Source organism: Felis catus, chromosome A1 (assembly GCF_018350175.1).
Source record: "Felis catus isolate Fca126 chromosome A1, F.catus_Fca126_mat1.0, whole genome shotgun sequence".
Taxonomy (NCBI): Eukaryota; Metazoa; Chordata; class Mammalia; order Carnivora; family Felidae; genus Felis; species Felis catus.
In genome coordinates this window covers 42710122-42719565 of record NC_058368.1, presented here as the reverse complement: position 1 = coordinate 42719565, position 9444 = coordinate 42710122, and the positions used below count along the sequence as shown (strand labels likewise).

The 9444-nt window shown below is 36.7% G+C and overlaps 1 long non-coding RNA gene across 2 annotated transcripts in view; it reads left to right on the top strand.

Moving 5' to 3' along the window:
• The window catches only part of LOC123384417, a 49962-nt gene extending 46036 nt beyond the window's left edge, over positions 1-3926 (top strand). The window contains exon 5 of one of the 2 annotated variants that reach the window (XR_006595472.1): positions 2903-3926. This is a non-coding gene — a long non-coding RNA (uncharacterized LOC123384417). The remainder of the gene's footprint in view (positions 1-2902) is intronic. The other variant, XR_006595471.1, reaches the window with a different exon arrangement.
• The last annotated feature ends 5518 nt before the right edge of the window (positions 3927-9444 follow it).

The following is a 9444-nucleotide window of genomic DNA, read 5'->3' as shown; positions in this document are numbered from 1 at the left end:
CGTCACGATCTCGCGGTCCGTGAGTTCGAGCCCCGCGTCAGGCTCTGGGCTGATGGCTCAGAGCCTGGAGCCTGTTTCCGATTCTGTGTCTCCCTCTCTCTCTGCCCCTCGCCCGTTCATGCTCTGTCTCTCTCTGTCCCAAAAATAAATAAACGTTGAAAAAAATTTTTTTTAAATGAAAAAAAGAAATTAACTTATTCATTCATAAGTTTTTAAAGAGAAGATATGACCACAGGATAGGGAAAGGTATCTTAAAGAAGAAACAAAAAGCACAAAATGCACAGGAAAATAATTATAAATGTGACCACAATTAATTTACTCTTCGTCTAGATAGAGATATCAAAAACAAAGTGACAAGAAAAGCTGTAATCTGAAAGAAATACTTATAAGCATATATAAAAAAATTGCTTGTTGTTAGGAACAATTCACACAGAAGGAAATCTGAATGAGCAGTGAACACAAACAAATCTAACACCACTAGTGTCCACAGAAATGAAAATTAAAACACAATTAGATGTCATCCTCACTATTATTATATGGGAAAGAACTTCCAAATACTTGACAATGCCAAGAAATATCAAACATGTGGAAAAATAAAATTAGGCATTGTCTCATACTCCTAATGGAAGTGTAAAATAGCAGCATTTGAAAGTAATTTGGCAATATCTAGAAAAGCTTAAGAGGCACTGTATCATTTAGCATGATGTTCACATATAAGTAACTGTAAACCAGATTACAGTGGTTTGATCAAGCAAAAGGTTTGTCTCAGACATTAAAATAAAAATTATCTGGACAGACATCCAGGGCTGGAGCAGAGGCTAACAATGCCCTCAAGGAACCAGACCTATTTTGTCACTCTGCTTTCCTTAATGTGTGGCTGCTGCAGCTCCAGAATCGCCACAGTCCCAGGCAAGAGAAAGGTTAGAGATGACTCAATTGAGTCATCACTGCTAATTTATGCTTATATTGCAATGGCCAGAACTATCTCATAACTTAGCTACCTCTAGCTGCAAAAGACAGGGGATCCAGAATACTTTGTTTTTCAAACTCTAAAGTAAATTTTTCAAACTCTAAAGTAAAGGTAGCCAAATGTAATACACACACACACACACACACACACACACACACAATGTAGGATACAGGAGATATACATTTAGAGAGAGGATATCCTAGTGTGTTGCTACTCAATGTGTTCTGTTCTGTTCTCCATGAACAAGCAGCAGAGACATCACTTAGGCATTTGTTAGAAACTTATCATCTCAGGCCCCATCCCAGATCTATTGAATCAGTATGTGCATTTTAACAGGAGTCCCAGGTGGATCCACATGCAAATTAACACTTGAGAAGCACCACTCTAGAGAAAGCCCTGGACGTGTAACTGTATACTGCGTCTTCCAGGGGAAAGTGGAAATAAGTTAAATGGACATCCATAACAGAACATTGGACATATTAGGAATTCAGAAGATTGCAACAAATATCGAACATAAATGTATTTATTCAATAGATCATTTACAGGGCAGTTGAAATGAATAACTAGATGGACTGGTATTAATCCGGACAAATACCAAAAGTATAATATTGACTTTAAAAGACAGGATACAAAACTAAATCAATGGCATGATACAATTTGTGTATCTTTTTAAAGTGCAAAACAATATTTCATATGGATGCATACATACTTATTGAAAATATTTTAAAATGCATGGATGAAATTTGCTTTGCAACTTCACTTCTTACACTTTGCAAGAAAATGTGATTGAAAAAGGGTACAAAGTGGGTTCAATTGAGTCTGTTGTATTTTATTTCTTAAAAAACCTGAAGCAACTCTGGCAAAAATGTTAAGAAACGTATGTATATGTTTGCACTGGTGTCTGCAGAATTATTCTCTAAACTTTTTTATATATTTAAAATATTTCATAAAGTGTTTTTAAGGATAAAATGAATCCAGATAATTTTTTGAAAGGATAGTAATGGTGTAACTCTTTTCACACTGGCAATTTGTTCTGAAATGATTTAGCAATAGCTGGGTAAAATGAATACATTATTTATGAAGATTAAGTAAGTAAGCATTAGACCAACATTTGTAACTGATTTTTATGATAGTGAGTCCAGAATATTTCAATGAATTTGCAGCTCTCTCCCGGTAATAACACAGTTAGGGAACTCAAGAATATATCTAAATACATGCACACATATTTATAACAAGCATGCTTCGAAACTGCTAAAGATGAATAGAAAAAAATGTAGTGAAGCTGAATATTATGCCTGTTTTTGAAAGGAATCTGAATACTCTTAGAACCTATATGCCATTCTTCCAGCCTCTTGTAGTCTCCTCTCCACCCAGTGCTTTGACTTTGACAGTGATGTTTATTATATGCTTGCTCCTGTTCAAAACAGTATGTCTGTTTTGTATATTGAAAAATTTACATCCTGGTTCTTGTCATTAGGTTTCCTTCATTTTTAGTACACAACTTTCTCTGTGTTTTTAGTGTTTAACGTTAACACTAGAAATAGCATATTGTTCCACACTGTAGAAAACAATTGCTTAGCATATAACACTCCCAGATAGAAATAAGCCTTGTTAGTAAAAGGATTGTTCACCTAGTTTCTGCCATATACACCACTTTCACGTTTGTTAGCCATAAGACAAGTAAAATAACAGGAACAACATTTAGTGACATGCCATGAAGACATGAAGACACATGATTGAAAGTGGCACAAGCAGAGTTTGAAGTAATCCCATGCGATTTCCACGCTCTTCTCTTTGAACCTTTCTCTATCTGCACAATATACTGAAATTAAAGCTCAGAGACTTGTAGCTTCCTATTAAAATATGAGATTTTCAGTTTACTCTCACATTGGCCTCATGTACTTACCATTCCTTGTCTTCTCCCCATAATAGATGTCAAGATAGTTTATCAGAAGAAGCTGATCCGTGGCTCCTTGGTCATCTTCACCTGCATACACAAGTGCCTGAAGCTGGAGCATCCAGAGAGTAATTAGACAGAGAAATCTGGCAAACTTTTACACTGGTGAACCAAGAAGGAAAAAGCTAAATTGTCATTAGTTGCACATAATATATTTCTGTTCCTGGTAAATGCAAAAGGACCACTTAAAAACTAATAAGCCTAATGAGTATTCAGTAAAATAGTCAGATACAAGGAAACATACCAAAATAATATCTTTCTCAAATGCCAGCAATAATCAGTTAGGAACTCAAGCGCTCACACACACACACACACACACACCACATACACACAATTTAAAGGAGAAAAAAACTCCTACTGGGTACTTAGGAATGAACTTCAGAAATTAGAGAAAGGTGCAACTGAACAAAATAACAAATAGTAAAGAAGTATTAATTTTAAAGTCTTAATAAAAGGTACCGTATTCCTGGAATAGAAGAATCAATAATACAAATATATCAGTTATCCCAAAATAAACATGATATTTCAATGTAATCTCCTTCCAAACTGTAATAAGAAGTATATATACGCGTGCTGACATGGAAATACACTCCATGCATATTATTAGTTGAGAAAAAGCAAGATGTAGAATAATATCTGATCCTGCATCAGTCAACTGAAGTTGTATATACATAGAATACATAGAATCTGCATGCATTTTTCTTCCTTTCTCTGTGTGTGCATTTACACAGGAATGGAATAATCCACACCAAACTCTTAATATTGGTGATTGCTGAGAAACAGGAGTCAGAAAACTTTTTATATATTATGTTCTTCTGTTTTTCGTGAAATTTGTATGATGATCACACTATATTTGAAAAAAGAGAATAAATCAACAAAGAAGCCCAAAGAAAATAAGTCATATTGGGGGGCACAAAATAATCATTTCTAGGAACCTCTGGTTACTTACAAATCTGTTTCAAGAAAGGCAGTAAGGTATGCTGAAATGACTCCCTCAATGATGTCATCATCTGGGTCCCTGAAACCTGTGAATAGATTACCTGATATAGTAAAAGGGACATGCAAGTGTGATTAATTTTAGGATTTGGAGACGGGGGGGGGGGGTATTCTTAATTATCCAGATGGGCCCAGTGTAATCACAAGGGTCCATACAAGAAGGAGGCAGAGGAAGATTTGGCTACAGAGAGAAGGGGACGTGGAGACAGAAGCAGACATTAGGTGAGGCAGCCACGAGCCAGAGAATGTCAGCAACCTCTAAAAACTGGCAGAACCAAGGACGGGATTTCTCCTTAAGGCGCCAGCAGGAATAAGCACTGTCAATATCTTGATTTTAGCCCTATGAGAATGATTTTGAACTTCTAGCCTCAAGAACTGAAAGGGAATATATTTGTATTGTTTTAAGCCACTAAGCATGTGGTAATTTGCTACAGCAGCGATAAGAAAAGGATGGGAGAGAAAAAATGCACAGTCAAATCTGGTCCATAGTTATAGTAACCAGGTAAACTGCATAGCCAAAAACCTATAAGTTGATGAAACTATAAGTTGATGAAACTGATGAAACTTGCTTGCAGTGCCAAGCAAGAAAGAAAAGAGAATGAGAGTGAGAATCACCATGGTATGGGTAGAGCCAGTGTTTAAATCACAAGTAGAAAATTTAAATAAAAGTCTAGGATAAGACTGAGTCAAAAGTGAAAGACCAAGATGGTTATCAGGTCAGTCAGTCAGTGGATTAACAAACAGGTATTGAGTGTGTCTTATGCAAAGCTTCAGATGGAAATGTAGTGAGAAATGTACTGTGTCTTTCAGAGTTTGCAGTTAGGGAAAGACAAACCACTGACTGATTTTAGACTGTTGTGTGATCTGATCACTCGCTTTGTAGTATGATTACTCTCGCACCATTGAGGGAGATGGGATTGAAAAGACAACAGTAACCGCAGAAGAACAGAAGCTTATGCCCCATGTGGAAGCTACAAGAAAAGCCTAGATCAGAAGTGGGAAAAGTTAGTGTCAGAGCAGCCATAGGAGTTAAAGGTCAAAGGAACGAGCTGTACCCTCACAGCGTCTCGGGACCTCAGAGGCCTCTCTCGATATGACTTGAGGTTTGTGCTGGAAGAGGGGGCCTGGAGTTGCAGGTGTCCCCAAAAGAATGACACTTCTTTTCTGCTAAATAGAGCATTATACCGTATGAGAAAGAAAAACAAAACCAAAATATCACATTGAACACATCAATGTCAAACTAAAATTCTCTGCCAAGCTAATGCCAGTTTGCTGCTGATCATTCCTGTAACAGTGTCATTGATCAACTATGACCCTCAAAATGGAAGCATGAAGAAAAATGTACACACACGTGCACACACAAATATGCATGTTTGTTTTGTGCACTATTAGGTATTCTATTAAGGTTTTATAAAAAATAATCTACTTATTCAATGTCCACATTTGTTTTCATCCCGTAGTATTGGTTTTAACATATAAACTTTTGTGATGAGGGTGCTGTGGTCTTGTTAATCTGTTCCAAAGCCATTTTCAGTGTCAGGCACACATTATACACTAATTGGATTCCTGATGCATCTTTAAAAACTAATTTCAAAACACTAAGTAATCAGAGGCTTTGTCTTCAATACAAGACATTGCATCAGCAAAAAGTGTTTATTACTCAGCCACCTGTGTTCCTCACAAAGCAATTTAAGCAGACACAGTCCCTGCCCTGAGGAACTGTTTAATGCCAATGCCATTTTAACATTCAAAGACATCAGACAACTACGAGATACAAACGTTATTAAAATATAAAAGAACCCACTTCATAATGTTATTTGAATCAAAGAATGAGCTAGTATTTTATTTGGGGGAAATGACATGAGAACTTGCTAAATACTCAATAAATATTTGTTGAATTAAATAGTGCATACAACAATCTTATTTAGAGTCAAGTGATGGAAAAAAATTAAAATGCAAATATGGTTTCTTGAAGAGACTATGTTATAAATGGCACACTCCATATGAAGTGGTCTTTAGATAGTTTATTTATCTGAAAACCAGGTTCTTATATACCTTTATACAAATTCCATTAGTTGAAGACCAGATTAAGACAAAACTTGAAGACAAGATCAAGAAATATTACCGTCTAGGGGCACCTGGGTGGCTCAGTAGGTTAAGCATCTGACTTTGGCTCAGGTCATGATCCTATGGTCTGTCAGTTTGAGCCCTGCGTCAGGCTCTGTGCTGACAGCTCAGAGCCTGGAGCCTGCTTCAGATTTTGTGTCTCCTTCTCTCTCTGCCCCTCCCCCGCTCATGCTCAGTCTCTCTCTCTCTCTCAAAAATAAATAAATAAACATTTAAAAAAAAGAAAACAGAAATACTACCATCTGTGTATCAGTTTTCACCATAGAATCTGGCATATAATATAAACTTTACAGAAATGTTAAGGATTACTAAATGAAGAACATACAATAATATTGAAACCAGTTTTCTACAAGCGGAAAAGTTCCTGTTTATTCCTTCTTACTAGGCCTGCTATCTGATATTTGTGGAGGATTATTAATATCCTTCAATAGAAAGAATTGTTAGATCACTCTGGCTTTCCTAATAACACTTTTCCATAATACGGATTATCCCTCTTGACTTCATATATGCCACTACAAGTGTTTCTTCAGTAGCAAAAAAAGGGATTAAATGAATTTCCAGCTGAGTCCATTTTATGAGACTCATAAAATGGTACATCATATATGGATGTACCACACAACTCTAGGGGAGCACCATTTACATAGAGAAAGGAATATAATTGTAAATTATACCCCTGGAGTTGTGTATTGTGGTAGCCCTGAGTGAGCTAAAGTGTATACATGATTTTCAGTATAAACAATGACTTTTCTCACAAACTGATGTGTGGAGCCATCATACCCTGTCAAAGCAATCTATACACTGGAACTCTCAGTCTATCTTCCACCATCCAAGTGTTCTTTCAAAATACAACTATTTCTCAGGGAGCTTGGGTGGCTCAGTCAGTTAACTGTCCAACTTCCACTCAGGTCATGATCTCACAGTTTGTAAGTTTGAGCCCTGCATCAGGCTCTGTGCTGACAGCTCAGAGCCTGGAGCCTGCTTCGGATTCTGTGCCTCCCTCTCTCTCTGCCCCTCCTCTGCTCACACTCTGTCTCTCTTTCCCTCTTTCAAAAAAAAAATTTTTTTTTAATTCTAAACACAACTTTTTCCTCCTTCCCAGTGGAGAAACAGATTAACAAATAAACAACAACATTAAAATATTATGGCATCCGGGCGCCTGGGTGGCTCAGTCGGTTAAGCGTCGGACTTCAGCTCAGGTCATGATCTCACGGTCCGTGAGTTCGAACCCTGCGTCAGCTGTGCTGACGGCTCAGAGGCTGGAGCCTGCTTCAGATTCTGTGTCTCCCTCTCTCTCTGACTCTCCCCTGTTCATGCTCTGTCTCTCTCTGTCTCAAAAATAAGTAAAACATTAAAAAAATTTTTTTAAGTATTATGGCATCCTCATACGTCTGTTCTAGGGAAAAATAATTACTTCCATCAAGCCATGGGATCAGTTTATTCAATAAAGTTCTGAAATCAGAACTCATTGAATTAAATTCACTTGTTCTAATCAATTTTAAAATATTGATGATCTATAATCAGATTTGTTCTGTGATATGTACGAGGTTTAGAAAAATATCCTAAACATAGTTTCTGCCTTTAAAGAGATTTCTGGGAAAATAAGAATTAGCAAAGTACATAGAATGAGTTTCATTGCCAGATCTTTCACTATCAAGACACTTGGGGAAACTCTCGTAGGACATACAAGAGAGAATTTTATATAATCAAATATATTATCTTAAATTTATATCATATGTTTTTCAAAGTATATTAGAAATATATGACAGATGATAGATACATGCATAGATAGATAGATGACTGACACCAACACCTGGCAGAATGAGAAGGAAACAGAATCAACACAAATAACTACAAACAAGGGTGCCTGTGTGGCTCAGTCAGTTAAAAGTCCAACTTCAGTTCAGGTCATGAGCTTGTGGTCCATGAATTACAGCCCCACATCAGGCTCTGTGCTGACAGCTCAGAGCCTGGAGCCTGCTCTGGATTCTGTGTCTCCCTCTCTCTCTGTCCCTCCCCCCACTCTCTCCCTCTCTCCCTTTCTGTATCTCCAAAATAAATAAACATTTAAAAATTAAAAAAAAAAATAACTACAAATAAATAAATCAGATTCGATTAAAGTTTCATTTCACAGCTACCATGGTAGGCTGAATAATGGTCCCCAAATTTATAAAGTCATAATCCTTGGAACCTGTAAATGTTACCTTATTTGGAAAAAGCATCCTTGCAGATGTGATTAAATTAAGGAACTTGAAGTAGGGAGATTATCCTGGATTATTAGGATGGGATCTAAATGTAATCACATGCATTCTCATAAGAAAGAGGCAGAGGGAGAGAGGAATGAGAGGAAAATGAGATGTGAAGACAAAACAGATGCTGGAAGATGCTATGTTGTTTAACTGAAAGATGGTGAAAGATGCATGAGTCAAGGAATACAGTCCTAGAAGCTGGAAAATGCAAGAAAATATTTTCTCCCCTAAAATCTCTAGAGGATGAACAGCCCTGGTGAGACCTAGGTTTCTACACTGTGAAACATACTTCGGACTTCTGACCAAAAAGACAGGAGATAACAAGTGTTGGCTAGGATGTAGAACACAGGGAACCCTAGGGTATTGTTGGTGAGAATAGGCAGCCACTATTGAAAATAATATGAAAATTCCTGAAAAAATTAAAACTAGAACTACTGTATGATCCAGCAACCTCACTTCTGGGTATATATCCAAAGTAAAGGGAACCAGGATCATCTAATAGATGTCATTGCAGCATTATTCACAATAGCCAAGCAAAGGAAACAAACTAAGTGGCCGTCAGTGGATGAATGGATAAAAAGATGTGGTATATATGGTGTGTGTGTGTGTGTGTGTGTGTGTGTGTGTGTGTGTGTGTATGCGATGTATGTGGTGTATATATATAATATGTATATACACACATGTATACATATATAATATACATATACATACATGCATATGTTACATGTTATACACATAATATGGATTCATATATATATATATATATATATATATATACATATATACATATATATCATGGAATATTGTTTAGCAATCGGAAAGGAGATCCTTCCATTTATGACATGGGATGGATCTTAAGGACATCATGTAAAGTGAAATAAGCCAGGCAGAGAAAGTCAGATACCATATGATTTCACTTATATATGGAATCTAAAAGAGCTGAATTCATAGAAACAGAGAGTAGAATGGTGGTTGCCAGGGACTGTGGGATTGGGAAATAGGGAGACATGGGTCAAAGGGTATAAACTTCTAGTTAAAAGATGAATGAATAAATTCTGGGGATCTAATGTGCAGCATGATGATTATAGTTAACAATAATATATTATATACTTGAAAGTTGCCAAGACAGTAGATCTTAAATGTGCCTA